The following is a 16,703-nucleotide window of genomic DNA, read 5'->3' on the forward strand; positions in this document are numbered from 1 at the left end:
GAAGAAGCTCCAACAGTTCAAGTTATCCATTTTAGTCTCTACGGGAATAGAAAGCCCTTAGCTTCATGGAAGAGTAAAAGGATCAAGCATCTTAAGAAATTAATAATCAGTTTCACTGCTAGTATGACTTGATATTGGGAAAACACTTTAAGTCTGCTTTCCACTCTCATCACTCGTACCTTAGAATGACCTTTTTCCCCTCATACTTAAGATTTCCTGTTTCAATGAACAGCTGCAGAAAGCAAGTTAGTACTGGATTTTGAGACATTTGTCCTAGTTATATTCTGATGTGTATATTGCATGAGACTTACAGACAAAAAAACTACAGCTACAGCTGGGTAGGTTTACTGCAGCCTTGGGTTTGTTTACCACACTCAAGCATTTGTGTACTTTTGAGGCTGTTTGTGCATCGCTAGACCGTGCCCCAGTTAAATCATTTTGTTCAGCCTTTTTCCATATCTTCTATGTTCACCTTGCCTGTCTTTCCCCACTCCATTTTCCACCATGTCTTTAACAATGATTCCCACATCTAGACATTAACCAAATAAAACAGATATTCTAATTCTTCTAAGTACGCTTGGCCCACATTCTTTAGCTTCTTTATCATTTTCCATTTATCTTGCTTTCTGTAGTTCCATATACCTATAGGGAAGGAAAAGAACCCTTACAAATAATGTCCATATATATCTTCAAAATAAAATAATTGCAATGTAATTCTTCCAGCTCTCAAGGTTCAGAGTTTTGTATTTTACAGTTTATTTATCAGTCATGTCATGTTTATTTATCATACAGATGATACATAAAGATCAAAGTGTGTTAAAATATTTCAGGGGATTTCAGCTCAGTTTTAACTTCATTGGATATGTGCTGTATGCTCCTCTGAAGTTTTGTCTGCAATATTTTGCACTCTGTTTTTGTCATATTAAACAACTGTGTGGATAGATACTGAAAACTTATTTAAAATAATCTGTTTTCAATAGGAAGAGCCAAAAACTATGTCACTGCTTTCAAGGCAACTGCCTTTGAACTGTATGTTTGCAAATATAAATGAATCTGTGAATAATTATTTCAGCTATAAGAGTTGCTCACAGGTAACTGATCATATCAAAAATTTGTTATCATTATAATAAATGTGTGTCTTTGACAAGTAACCATGCTTCAGTGCTTGAACTAAAATCCTGTCTGCCATTGTGTTTTAAAGAGAAGCCCAAATATTTTGCTGAAGTTGCCAACATTTAGAATATTATGATATTAGCTTTATTAATGAAAAATCTTTTCTGTTGTCTTGACTGAAACTTCTCAAACATATGCAATTTATATTTAAAACAAAGGTTTTATGAAATATTTCCTAGGTAACCTAGTTAAGATTTGTACATAATAAAATATGCTAGAATATATATTTAATCTGTAAAGCAGTAAGGAATGTTGATCTATTAAGTCTTTGAATATGCCATTTAAAAAGCTTCTAGTTTCTCTTTCACTATCTTTTAAACATAATTCTTACACAAAACCTGGACTACTCTTCTTCAGTAATAATTCAATTATACAGAGCTGTGAAGAGGCTTCATATGATTATGGCTTCATTATTTGTACAAAATATACTATCATGTATTTATTAATATACTGTGAATTATTATAATATATAATTTAAACTCTGCTGGTCCAACAAAGTAACAAACTTCATTCAGTGATACAATATTCTCTTGTGTTTTTGTTTGTTTGTTTTCATGTGTGTTTGTTTACTTATCATTATGATAGCTTTCCCAGACTAGTATATGTTGAAAGTTCTGCCACAGTAGTAAGTATCACAAAAGTTAGAACAGAGACTTTTCTGCATAATCCCTTTCAAGGCTCCTATACTTGTAGCTAAGTAGTCTTTTTAAAAATCTGTATGATTAAATATGTAACTGTAAATATATTCACTGTGAATATCTTGAAACAATTACAAGTGTTAGCTTTGAATTTTAGACTTAGAAGATTACAACCTATGTATCTATTTTAAACATCTTTTAATTTTATTTTTATACATACCATGTGGAAAAGGATCCATCTACATTACCTTTTTAAATAACATGAAATGAGGAGACTGTATTTTTTTTTAGTATATGTACAAATAAATAAAAAATATATGCAGCAGAAAAAAAATACACCAGATTGTTGTCAACAATATCAATATCTGTAGTCAATCCATATCTGTACTCAATAGATATGGATTAGTTTAGGCAAAGGGAGAAATATTTACTTCTTAAAACACTTTTACAAAGAAGAAAGGAATCCTCTCAAAACACAAGGTTCTTAAAATCCATCTGAGTACAAGTTTTCCTAAATGTTTATTGAAGTCCTGCTGAAACAGTTAGATTTTGATTTTGGGTATGCCACTTTAAAAAGATATTTAGTCCTTAGTCAGACTGTTAATGAAAATGTGGCATTCTTACTTTAAGATGCATAAAGGTAAGCATTGATCTATTCCTTTATTTTAATATCCAAGTATAATAATAAGACATTTAAAAGCTTATTAATTGGTATTTCTAACACTGAATGTTGAAAATGCAAATGATTTGCCAAATGATTAATTCCATGATTTTTTTTTCCTCACATATTATTAATACAAATATAAAAAACACATATAAAAATGATCTTTATAAGAAAAATAATGTATTTGGAGGACATCTTCTAATTTTGAAAAACATTTATTTACCAGTTAGTACAAGTTATTAAGCGGAAAAGAAACACAGTTTAGAATCTGCTCTTTTCTGCTGCTCAGGTGACTGATTTATTCTCCCTCATACTGATTTATTCTCCCTTATGCAGTACTTCTCTGATCAAAATTGCCTCCAAGTATTTCACCTTACCTGAGAGAAAAGATATATAAATATATATCTTTTATATATATATATATATTTATATATTTTTTTTACAAAAAAGATACTGAATAAATGGTTCACCACAAACTTGCACAATGTATCCACCTGTCGAATTTCGATACTTTCCAAAATAATAATGAAAAAGGGTATGTACTTCAACCAAACCTTGTTTTCCCTAAAGAAAGACCAAAAGCTCAGATGCACTTGTTTCTTTCTGGATATCACAGGCTGTGTAACTCATGAGTGAGGCAAGACAACTCCATCATAAAATCTTGCTTTAGCTTTTCTGTGTGCTACTTTGATAGCAATACAAATAAATTGTAAATGAAAAGTAAGATTTCACAGTATGCTTCACATTCAGTTCATCAAAACTAGCATCAACGCTAAAGACTTCTGAGAATCCAAGTCAGGTTGGGAAGTGTCCTGAATCCCTCTGTACTCCAACGACATTTTCAATACCTTCAGTCAGGTCAACAGTTGTGCTAGTACAGTGTTCAGGTGTAAAACTTTAGATCCAATTATTTATGTGTAATTACTTGCCACTTTATCATCTAGCACAAACTAAACAGATTGCTGGAGAAATATTGTAAAGCTCAAATCCCTACAAATCATATATGGTCTTCTAGAGATGGCACTGGACCTTCTCCGGTCTCGCTACAAATGGAGGTGGGGTATGATAAAATGGCAGTCTAAGGCAAAGTTGTCTAAGACTGCCTAGCATGTCCACAGTGGGTCATTATGAACCTGTTAAATGATGCCATAATCTCAAGAAGCACGGACTTGCTTCTTGAGGAGATGGGAATTTGGAAACAAACAAAGAGAGAAACAAGCAAAGAGCTAAGCTTGTGCTCAACATGTAGTTTACACTAAGATTCATATTTTTGACCTTAGTCTGTTTCACTAACCATCAATAAATATAATAAAAGCGGGCATAAAAATGTGCATATTTATTTTAAAGAACTGACTTTAAATAATTTTCCATAGTTTACTGTTTAAAAGAGATATTCCCTATGCTGTAAGGACTTTGTTGATAAGAGTACTTTATAACTTTTAAAATCTTGTTCTTTCTCTGAATAGATTAAATATTGAAGACTAATTGCACAAAAATAATCTTTTGTTTAAGTGTAGAAATACAGTCTCATCACTTCCTAAATGACAGAAGTTTGTAAGAATAAATATATTTTTATTACTTTGATGATGATAAATACTTCTTACGCTGCTGAACCATAGAAAACAAAGGGACAGTATCATCAGATGTTAACACTTCATGTAAAATATAGAAGTACTTCTAGCTTATCAAGCTAAAAATAAACTGAAATTACTCACATAATGTATGTGAATAAACTTATTCTAATCAACACAAACTGCCCACATAAAAAGCCCAAATCAACATATATTAAAAAAAAAAAATAATAAAAATAATGATTACAGCTATCTTATTTCTCTAGAGCATAGATATCTGGTAAAGTAAACAACTAAACATGAGCATTCCTTCAAAAGGACACAGTTTGAGTCTAACTTTCCTCCCCAGCCAATCTGAATTTTAACACTGGGAGTTTGGAGGCATGTATGCCATAATTAGAGAAAAACTTCTATCTGTAAATCTTTCATTTTCTAAATAAGTGATTCATGTTAGTAATGCTTAATTGTTTCATTTCATATTTTTTTTTCTATTTATTAATAATATTTAAAATAATCTTTAGTTTTGAAACAGGACCCTAAAATAGTTGGAGTTGGCCAAAACAAAACCTTTCAGGAGGAAAGTTCCTTATCTTATTCTTATATGTTACATTTTTTCTACTAATTCTGAAGTATTCTGTTTGTGTTCAGCATAAACCATTCCTCCCTCTCTCAATTTTAGCTGAATTAATTACGCTAAAGTATTAATTATTTCTTCAGATCTAATATTAAGCACTTGAATCTTGCTTTCAATTATCCTGACAGGAGAAGTCAGACTAACTGTACTGGACCAAGCATTACCTCAGAATTACTATATAAATATTTGATGACAGAGTGTGTGGATACAGTGCCTTTCATCAGTGTACAAGTTTATATTATGTAAATAAATATATTACATATATATTTACATGTAACATATATTTTAGTATGTGTGTGTATATATACACACAACCCACACAAATGAGCAGTTTTCCAAATGAAATACAACAAAACAAATAGAAAAACTTGGGACATTTTAAGAATTCATGAATGTTAAGAGGAAAAAAAAAAAAAAAAGACACAAAACTGTATCCCTAATCCATATTAAAGATTAAAATCAGAAGAGGAAAATAAAATATTTTTAAAAATATTGACGCTCTTCTCAGAAGCTGGGATTTCCAAAACAGATTTACTCCTGGGCAAAACAAAATGAATTACTGATTTGACAAGCACCAACCAGGAAGACTCTAGTGAGTGTCTCTTTAGTCTCAGGGAAGGAGAGTGTGACTGAGCAGGACCCCCAGGTATTCAGTGGCAGGACCAGCACACAGGCTTAACGCATCTCTGCCAAGCCAGCAGCCTCAATGCCAGCAAGCGGTTTCCCTCCAGCTTCCTTCACTCAAAGAAGGTTGTGATTGTGTGGCTCCCTGCCTCGGAGGCTTATGTTCACTCTGCTTTTTCCCTGCAAGCAGCAAGTGAAAGTGACAGGACCATTCCAGGAGGGCAGCCAAGAAGATGTCGGTGTATTTTTCCTAGCTGAGCATAAAAGTGATGGTAATGATGATGATGATTTCTGCATCTCTGAAGTTTTCCCATGGACATTTCTTTCATAAAAAAGCATTTTCTATTCTAGAAAACAAGTCAGTGGAAAAAAAATCCTAAGATTAATTTAATTTTGGGGGGGCCTGAGATGGAAAGACAGTCAGTTGTTCCCTACATAAATTAAAGAAATTACTGCAACTCCTTTGTGTTTTGACTCAGCTTACACCACAGTGGGGTTTCTTTTGTTTGTTTGTTGTTTGTTTGGTTGATTTGGTTTCATTTTGCTTTTGTTTTTTATAGAGGAAATAATTACCATATTTGCAGTCCTTGTTATACAGGTGGAGTAAATTGCATGACTGAATGATGCTTAAATATATGCATAAATATAAATCTATACCACAGATATCTTAGACTGCAGTTCTATAACATGTCCAGAACCGCAATCTTACCTTAAAATATATTTCTCTGTTAGACAAGATATCTCACAACCTCACATGAGGAGGATCATTGCTTTGTACCTTTAACCTTTTAGACTACATTGAGACAGATTCTACTCCGGAAGGAAGGAAGGAAGGAAGGAAGGAAGGAAGGAAGACAGACCAAACTACTCATTTTTCAGACTTACATAAAGCCTAAAATAGGTGGATAATAGACCTTTTGGTTCATCAGGAGACAAAAGTATCTGAACAACATACTAGTTAATTCCCTTTAAATAGAAATTTTTCATGCTCTTTTCCTTTCACATTTTTCCAAGTTCAGAAGCTGGCTGCTCTTATATTTCTTTGACCTTAAACTGCTTGTAATTTATCACTTTTTTTTTTTTTTTTGAATTGTATACCTCTATTTGAAGCATGCTTCAGCTAGCTGTCCCAAAGCCTTTTCAAGCAACATGCTCTACTGTGTATATTTTCTGTGTCTTTAATATTAGTTACACGTGCCTTAACTGATTACCAGGAACCTATTACCAGTTGATAATTTTTAATTTTCTCCTGCTAAGTACCAGTGTACTGGAACAAGGAATTACAATTGCAGGACTACGTAATTTATCTTCATTCTATGTGTTCTATAGATTTTGTATATTCTCCGTGCATTAACCATCCTGTTACATACTAAACATTAATTTATTCAGTTGGTTTATATATGCTTTTGCAAGGTATTTCCTCATCTCTATGTTCTGTTCTCTGATTAGAGTTAATACAATATTTTGTAGCAATATATTCTGATGAGATTACAATCATGTATTTTTCAAGGAAAAATATATTGCTTTTGAAGACCTTTTGTTCTGTGTCTGTTCTTTCCTATGTCCTTTCTTATTTATGTGTATTTTGCAACAGCATGTCTCTTTACTATCGTACATAGTAATATTCACTATAAACAGGAAAAACAAATTTTACTCTCAACTGCCAAGTTCATTAAAATTCTATTAATGGAATGTATCATCAGCCAGTCACAGCTTCAACAGTTTAATCATATTTCCACTTATTAATGTATATTTCAGGAGATAAAATTTGTGGCAGCATATATACCACTTAAAGATGTTTAGAATAATCACTTGCCCATTTTCATAAAGTTTCTAGCTTGTCATATTAGCTTTCTACTTTAACTTCTAGAGAAATTACACTAGTAAGTTCACATTCATAAGCTTACCATTATTGAAACATTACAAAATAATGCAGAAATAATTGCTGCAGATTCCATTCTGGCAGGCAGTGAGATGATGATACTCTGGAGTATCAGAGTGCCCCATCAGAAGGGAGAGGTAGCTTTAATCAATATCTTTTATTTTTGTAAAGAATAAATAAAGAATAAATAAATAAACAAAATAAAATAAAACAAAAAAATTTGCATTGAGATGTTTCAATTCAGTGTTTCAGGCTAGAACTTTTTCAGGGGAAAAATGTCACAAAATTCTCAAGGGCCATAGGGAGGCTAAAATCTAACCTCTGCTTTGAATCAAATAGAACAGAAAATGGCATATGGCTTCTCTTCTTACAAATCACCTTTATCACCAAACTGTAGATTTAGTCTTATATTTAGCTGTTTATGTAGAAGGAAAAATATGCAAGAGTTTCACATTTTAAAAGAGGCTGATGCTATAATTTGGTGAGCAAGAAACTTGCCTGTTATGTGGGATGGAGTCCGTGGGAGCCTAATCTGTCATAAACAAGTAGATCAGTTCCTCCCACACCCAAGTTAAATGTTCTAGTCAGTAGGTTATTGTCTGGGCATTGGGTAGGCTGAGACAGTATCTATCACAGCCTCTTCACAAAAACATTCTCCAGAAGTCTTATTTTGATTCTACATCAGAGCAATAATAAAATATTCTGAAACTGCACACTTTCTCTTTTCTTTTATGAAACAGAAAAATTGTTTTCTGGTCAGCACTAGAAAATAATAAAATTCTCAGATCCCTTACTCCATTTGTCAATCATGGAACAGAGTGAAAAATGACTTAGGTTACTAAAGGTTTAACTGAGAGAAAGTAGCCAAGTAGAAATACAAATAGAAATACAACCCAGTGCTCCTGCCTGTGTTTCCATCTGAAGGGAAAAAAAATAATCTTAATTGAGTGGGCATTCATTTATAATTAAGTATAAAAATCAAGCCACAAACAGATATTTCTGTAACCTGATAAGGCCTGGGAACTCATTGAAAATGGTAGAGAATTCACTGTTCACAGTTTATTCCACATGGGAGGTATATAGTAACAACTTGTTTTCCCTGGCTAAATCAAATAATTGATCCAGCTTAGCACCATCTGTGATTTTGACCACTGAAATTAAACATTATCATATTTTATCAGAAATAATTCTGTATGCAGTAGCAAATATCCATTTGTTTTGTATCCATCACACTATCCGTTGGGTGAAATAGTTATTTCAGAGAACTAAACATCAACACTACTTCCCTGGTCATTTTTACTTCAGATTAGCTGTCGTCTGTTCATATGGACTTGTATGCCCATAGGCAAGGAAGATGTGTTAGACGTTGTTTGAGGCATCTTCCAGTCTAACTTCAACCAAAAAGAAAACCAGTTGACACACTCAGCAAGAGCAGCTCTGTGAGGCAAAGCACAGTCCATGAAAACTAGTGGGAGTTTAACTGCTAGAAGTGCACATCTGTCCTACCTACAGGACAAATATAGGTGCATTCAGGATGAGTAAAGAAGATGGTATAACTCTTTGCAGGAACTAAAATAAGCATCTCCTCACAATTAGAGAAATTCTCTCCTCAGTGGAGAGAATAGGTAAATATATTACAGATATCAGCAGACCCAAGAATTTCTCTTCAGTTTCAGGAATCTGTGAGCTCCTGTGAGAGAAGGGAAAAACAACAGTACCCAGTGATGGGAACACTCATGTAGCAAAAATGATGCCACACAGAAATAAGATTTTATCCCTAATTACCTCAGTTGAAGGAGGACATGTTGTAAAAAATAAAATAAAACATTATGGACAGCCTGCTTTTGAAGTGAATATTTGTATCAGTACTATTGTATGTTCTATGAATACTATGTATGATATACATACTACTTACATACTATACATATATATATATACTATATGCATACTATACACGATAACTTACAACTTGATATTGCAGAGCAGTTCCAGAGCTTGAGAAGAGGAACCTTCTCAGATGAAACTATAATAAAAAGTGTCTGAGATGGAATTGACTGAAGAATTACAGCTATTAATAGTTAGTTATTATGTATTTGATCATAAGAAGATGTAAGCTGGTAGAGTTCTACATCTATATATTCATGTTTATATATATTCAATATATTCATGTTTAATATGTTCATGTTTAAAATACCTTTGTCTGGTATTAGCTCCATTATTCAGAGACTCACTGGCACAGTCTCAGATGGGATGCCTTTCATACTCCATACATAAGTATGGAATGTACTCCAAGTCACCAAAAATGTAGGTAGCACCCTAATTGTTTATTTCATTTTCTGTGTGCTCCAACATAAATTCCTGAAAACTCACTTCTCTTTACCAGATTTAGACATTTACACCTGTATAAGATGTAGATGGCTAGATAATTAGATAGGTGAATACAGATTCTTTCAGGTATCCTACATCTTCTGTAGTCATAGCATGTGGAACTTACACTGACCTTGAGTTAGCAGTCTGTGTTTGCTTGGAGGATGTAAACGTGGTTTTATAATAGATCCATTTATTCCACTTGCTGAAATAAGCTGTGCAAACTGTATCTTAGAAATGGAGTGGAGTTTGTCAGTATTCAGAGTAGTAGAAGCAGTAGCAGCAGAATTCACTTCCATGACTGCGCAGAAGATAGGTGAAAGTACCTGGCAGCTCATCAGGGTAACACAGCTGGTCCCCTGATCTGAGTAAGCACAAGGTGCAGTAATGCCTACAAATTGGATGAAGTAGAGCTCTGTAAGTGAAATACCTCAGTGGGAGAAAAGGTAAAGGCCTTGCCATGTTTGGGATTTCAGAGATGGGGACAATGTATGAGTTTTACATTGGTGCTTGAAACTCAACAAAGCTATACGATAAAAACATACCTAGAACAAATTATCTGGCCAAACTGCTGGAACACGAGACTTTCACCCTCACCTTCAAAAATGCTTAGATAACCTAGTCAAAGATACTGTCAAAATGATGAGTGCAAAGAAATAGCACCAAAGATTGCCATATGCCTCTTTAATCTAACTGATAAGATTTAAATAAAAGAACTCATAAAAGGGCTTTTCTTTGCTGAATACGGAACCATTTTTCAAATCAAGCAGTAGCAACCACTCAAATGAAAGAAATAACATTTTTTTTTCATCTAATTGAAAATAATTTTATTATTTTTAATCATTATCAGTCTGGGGGCACCGGATAATTAGGAGAGCACCATTCAGATGCAGCTAGATAGACTAGAGTCAACAGGAAGGTCCTGAAATTCAGAGACAAATGCCAAATCCTGGACTTTATAAGGAAACACCCCTGACAACAGTAGAGCTTGGCAGGGGAGCAGCTCTGCTGGAAAGCCCATGAGGGTGCTGGTGGGCAGCAAACCTGTGTGAGCCAGCTGTGAGCTCTGGCAGCATGGAAATCCAAGAGCATTCAAGGCTCAGCAGAACCACAGCCAGTAAGCTGAAGAATGGTTTGTTCTCCTCTATTCAGCACTTGTTTGACCTCATCTAGAATTTTGTTTTATCCTTCTCTCTCCTACTAAACAAACTGGAGTAAGTTTAGCAGAGGCCACAAAGATTGTTGGGGTGTGGAGCACATGACCTATGAAGAAAATCTGAGAGAGATGGGCTTGTTCAGCCTCCTAAAGATATAGCTCTGGGCAGAGACCTCAGAGGAGTCCACCAGTGCCTATCAGAGGGCTGTTTCAGACATGGATCTGGTCTTTAAACGGATGTGCATAGTGGGTGGACAAGTGACAATGAGCATAAATTGAAATAACAGACTTTCACACTGGGTATAAGCAAGGCTTTTTTCATCATACAGGCAGTCCAGCCACAATACCAGTTACCCAGAGATGTTCTACAGTCTCTGTCCTTTAAGGTGTTCAAGAGCTGAGTGGATAAAGCCCTGAGCAACCTAGTCTGACTAATCACTGGCATCTTGGAATAAGTCGTTGGACTCAAGATGTCCTGAGGAAAATTCAAATCTGAGTTATTTCATGACTCAGTTTCTGCATTTTTTTAGACTCACTTAATTAATCTGAAATAATATATCCAGCTTTTTAATTAAGGGGCAGCATAGTGGTCTTCTATAGAAGTGAAGACATTAAGTTTGCTTAAGAAACATAGATTTGATCAGAAATCTAGATCTGCTGGGGAACGGTCTGTAACATGGGATGTTTCCAATATAGTCTTAATAAAGCAACAAGCAAACAGACAAAAGAAGTCTAGTGGCAAATCATCATAAAAAATGAGTTTAAATTATCATTTTTTGTGTAATCTCTGTTTCCCCAACCTGTCTTTGTACTATGTGGCATAATGCCAAAAAGTCAGCAATCTGGCAGCTCTTTTTTACCTCTTTCCAGCAAATGTATGCTGGCTCATTTACACCATCTGCCACATAGTGCTTTGTAATCGGAAGAATAGTGGACAGTTGTCGACATCTGTGTTGTAATGTCATTTAAGGGCACACCACACTATCGGTGGGAGGGAAGCAGAAGCAAAAATAGATACACTTGGGTTGGCAGGAGATAGGAACTGAATGTGAGTTGAATGTGAGCAAGCATAAGTAGCATTTATTTTGCATTCCTATAATTCTGCAAAACTGTGAACTGAAATGTGACTGTCCAATCCTCCCTGACACCTTAACTTTCTAGTTAACCTGCTTTCAATTACCTGTGGAGCTGTCTGGAAGTAATTTAAACCAAACCAAATGAAACCTCACAAAACCATATAGTTATAAATCATCTTCAGAGGAGTAAAAGGAATTAAAGATTTTACTTTATGCCTGTTATAATTGTGCTGATTTAGAAATTACACATTTAGAAATAGAATGGAATGCGTACTGTATGCTTAAGTATTAGATGCTTAATGAAGCAGTCTTCCATTCCTGCACGGACAATGGTGAAAAAGGAATGCTTCTGAGGCTCCTGAAGATACATTCAGCTATCTACATTGCCTTATTTCGTATGTGAACTAATTTCTTCTTGTATCTTAAATCATCATTGAGAAAGAAATAAGTAAACATTAAGCAGAAAATATTTTTATGTTCTGACTGGTAAAATAAGTGAAAGAACAATTTCATGAAGGTGGAAAAGTGAAGATGGATCTCATAATTTGTTCTGTGTTTACACCATAGACCATGATACAAATACTGTTCTTTCTCATTACAACACATGATACTGTCAGTAGTTACTGACAGTCATCATTACTGATGAAGTCTAGTTAAGGTTTAATTTGTAGAGATGTTAAAATGCCTGAAAAGAACCTTCAGTATCCAGTCTCTCTATGTTAATTTAATATGGTATTCATTAAAACTGACTCCTTTTTTTTTTTTTTTCTGTTAGAAATGGTAATGCAAGAAGAAATAACCCATGTGGATTTTGCAAGAACACCTTACCCTCCTCTCTTTTCCTTTTTCCCCTTCCCTTTTTTTTTTTCTTTTTTCCTACCTTCCTTGGTTTATGAAAACAGTTGTATAATTTGACTGTTGCCTATCATTGATGACTTTGGTACAGACCTGCCTGTTATTAAAGAATAAAGATAAAATCTGAATAAAGTAATCATTACTGATTAAAAAACAAGCAAACAAACAAACAAACAAAAAACTCCCAATGACTGGATGGCAGTATAGACTCTTATAATTGATGTTCCTTGGGATTTTGTCCTTGTCTTGTTCAATATTTTCATTAATAACTTAGGTGAATGATTAGAGAGTAGACAGAAAATCTGTGTAAGTCTCCAGAAAGTGAGGGGGCTCTTTAAGAAACAGTGAAAATTCAACATGATTTCAATAACTTAAAGAAGTAATGTGAAATTACCTACCTCCTATTTAATACAACTAAAACCAAAGTATTTGGAGAAGAAATCAGAGACAAAGATGAACAACTTAATGGGCAGAATTTGGTGGAAAAAGATCAGTGTTTCTGGTAGAGTTTAATACCTGATGCAGGTTACCAGCAGCTTCAGATGAATGAAAATGAACGTAATTTATCAGACATTTGAAGCGCTGCACTTAGAACAGGAAAAGCACAAAGAATACAAAGAAATGTGAGGCCTTCAAATGAATACTTTAGCAGCTTACCGTATTGGGTTTACATGACAAGGTTTTCATAGCATGGGGGCTGCAAGGGTGTCCTCTGTGAGAAGAATCCAGAAGTCCCATGTCAGATCAGAGCCAGATCCAGCTGGCTCCAAAAGAGACATTGAGTGGAGGTATTCACTCAATGGACGGTTAAGCAGCAGCAGCCTTCAGTTGCTGAAAAACACCTATTTAGGGGTAGAACAAGATATTGTCTTAATTTTAAGCAATTCAAACATACACATTTAGATATAACAAGGAAAAGAAAAAAAAGATTTCTCAGAGATTTAAAAAGTAATAGCTACCTAGAAAATGTTATTTTCTCACTGGTGGTTTTTACAACACAGTTAATGAACAGCTAGAAAGGCTAATATACTATAAATCTGCTTTAGAGTCTAGGTATAGAATAATGTCCAGCCTTTTAATGCTGATTTTTGTAAATTATGAAGGAGATTATTTGAGCTAACCAAACACAAAATAAGAGCTACCCTAAATATTGAATTCACATAAATGCTTTGTAGTTTTACATGCTAATGTTTGCATGTTAAGTTTTGTAATTTATTAAGCAAACCTTTACATTAGATGAAGTTGTCTCACACAATGCTGTGGCTTGATGAAAATAGTGGTGATAACACGCTGATGTTCTTACTTGCTGCAGAGCACTGTTTGCACAGAACCAAGGACTTTTCAGCTTCTCCTGCTGCCCTGCCAGAGAGAAGTCTGAGGGTGCACAAGAAGCTGGGAGAGGACACAGCTAGGACAGGACCAAAAGGATGTCCCACACCTTGTGGCATCATGCTCAGCAATAATTGCTGGGGTAAAGAAGGAGGAAGGTAGAAACTCTCAGAATGATGGCGTTTGTATTTCCAAGAAACCAATACATGTTATGAGACCTGGTTTCCTGGAAGTGTCTGAAATGCCTACTGATGAGAAGTATTGAACAAATTCCTTGTTTTGCTTTGCTTGTGCACATGGTTTTTGCTTAACCTAGTAAACTGTCCCCATCTCAACCCATGAGTTCTCACACTATTACCACTCTGATTCACCTAGAGAGCAAGCAGCTGTGTGGCACTTAGCTGCCTGCCAGGGCTAAACCACTACAGTAGTCTAAGAATCTATTCAAAAGAATACAGGTGAAGTAATCTGTGCTATACAGATTACTCAAAGAAAAGATCCCACTTTGTGGGAAACTGTCTATGAGAAATGTCAATCTATGTATATATTTATTTATGTGTTTATGCTGAGAGGAAGGAGGAATCAAAACATTCATGTAGTCTCTTTTTATAGACTAAAATATCTGTCTTTTTGCTTTGCCTGTGAAATACGACAAAATTTGCTCTGTTTGGTCATTTTACTGAATGACCAGTGATGAAAATGTTAAGGGAAACAGAAAAAAATCCAGTCTATGTTAGGATTCAATTTGCCTGGATTAGATGCTTAACAATGAATTGTCAGACTCTGAACTAATCACTGCCTTCTCCCATTTTACTCAGTTGAGAGAGAGAGAGACATACAGAAGGAGAAATTCTTTGCTCAAGATGACTGTCTAAAGCTAGTGAGATGGATTGCCCTTTGCTGGTCTCTATTTATCTTCGCTAGCTATGAAAAGAGTCTATGATGATTATCTTAGTGTAAAATAACTAATTGCTTCATGTCTAAAGTTAGGTAAGATAAATCCTACCTGTAATTTTTTTTTTTTTAATTTGTTTGCTTTACACTCTGGTTTAAATGTTATCATTCAAATGAACAAAACAAAAATAAAACATCATTGTAAGCTGTGGCATAATACACATTCTGCTGCAGGTACAAAGAATCTCAGTGCTACTGCCTATGATAATTGGATCAGGCAAGTAATTTCCTCCTGTGATGAAGTCTCTGGAGAGTTGTCATCAATCTAATTATATATGGAGGTTTTAGGGTCTAGACATTTCCCTCCTTGAATCCATTGTTTGCTTTACGTACATTCCAAGTATAGATTCTAGGGATGAGATTCAGCCATCCTCCAATAGCTGCCTTAAAGTCATGTGGTCTTAGTTAGTCATCCAAGCTTATCCAGTATCAATGAAGAGAGATGTTCATGACCAGAGGGCAGACACTTTTCGATGCCAACCTAATATTTTTAGTATTTATTTTTTTTTTATTTAATAATTTTTAATAATTTCCATTGTTTTCTATAGCTCCACAGATGTCCCAGATGAATAGATGAGGCAGGCTGGTTCATTTACAACACTACAAAATGAAGTATGTTGTGGTGCAAACTGAAGCGAGACAAGTGAACTGGTTGTGGATGAGCTTAAAAAAAAACAAACAACAAAACACAAACTGATGCTTATGAAGTTAAGAAAATAATAATTGAATTTTACTAGAAGTTTCACTATCTGATTATTTTTTTTTCAAATACTAAATCATTTTTGAGCTACTTCTGACTTCTATAAATATATTAATCATTGAGAAGTATAGCAAAACAGATATGCAAATTGCCAACTCCGGAAATGCCAACTGCTTGTTTTTTCAATTAATTGAACTCCTTGTTCTGGTCCATCAACAAAAACAATAAATTCCTCCTATAACTAAACACAATCAAAGATTTACTTGTGAAAAGCTGCAGTAATTCTGCTCAAAACCAAGTATGCTTATTCTAGTTTCATAATGAAGTTAGTCAGTTTTTCTGTTGATGGAGACATATATAGCATGAGATACTGTTCCAAAGAATGATTACTCAGCAAACATCACTTAGAAATTCTCAGACACCACTTGCACTTACACTTGGTAAGAAATGCTGCCTTGAAAGAGGTAGATATATTCCATTTTATATTGCAAAGGTAAAATAGTATTTTCTCTCACCTTGACAGTAGCATTATATGAAGGTGGGACTTTCACAGAGTGTGTATGAGCTCACAAAAGCTATCCTTACAAACAGGTGTGGTGGAGCTCAGCTGCCCATCGGTATGAAACCACCACACCTCTCACTCCCCCTCCTCAAAAAATGGGGGAGAAAATATAATGAAAAGGACACAGGGGTTAAGATAAGGACATTCACCAATTGCTGTCATAGGCAAAACTGACTTTGAAGAGGGAGGTTAGTGTAATTTATTGCTAACTACTAACAGAGTAGAGCAGTGAGAACTAAAAGCAAACTAAAAACACCTTTCTCCTCATCCACCATCTTCTGCCTTCTTCCCACTGAGTGGCAGAGGGGAATGGGGGAATGGGGGTTGCAATCAGTCCCTAATGCTTCACCTCTGCCGCTCTTTCATTGTCACTCTCTTCCTCTGCTCCTGTGTGGGGTCCATCCCATGGGTTGCAAATGTTCCTGAACTGATCCTGCAGGGGCTTCCCACAGGCAGCAGCTCTTCAAGAACTGCTCCCACATGGCTCTGTACCATGGGGTACATCCATCAGGAGCAAA

The 16,703-nt window shown here is 34.9% G+C and overlaps 1 long non-coding RNA gene across 1 annotated transcript; it reads right to left on the minus strand.

Annotated features, from left to right (window-relative positions):
* Positions 1-448: 448 nt before the first annotated feature.
* LOC311435095 lies at positions 449-16,396 on the minus strand. The gene is made up of 3 exons (XR_014691933.1): positions 16,139-16,396; positions 13,298-13,482; positions 449-642 (listed from the first exon to the last, which is right to left on the minus strand). It is a non-coding gene; the product is annotated as an uncharacterized lncRNA (long non-coding RNA).
* Between the last annotated feature and the right edge of the window lie 307 nt (positions 16,397-16,703).

Source organism: Aythya ferina, assembly GCF_964211825.1.
Source record: "Aythya ferina genome assembly, chromosome: 3".
NCBI lineage: Eukaryota > Metazoa > Chordata > Aves > Anseriformes > Anatidae > Aythya > Aythya ferina.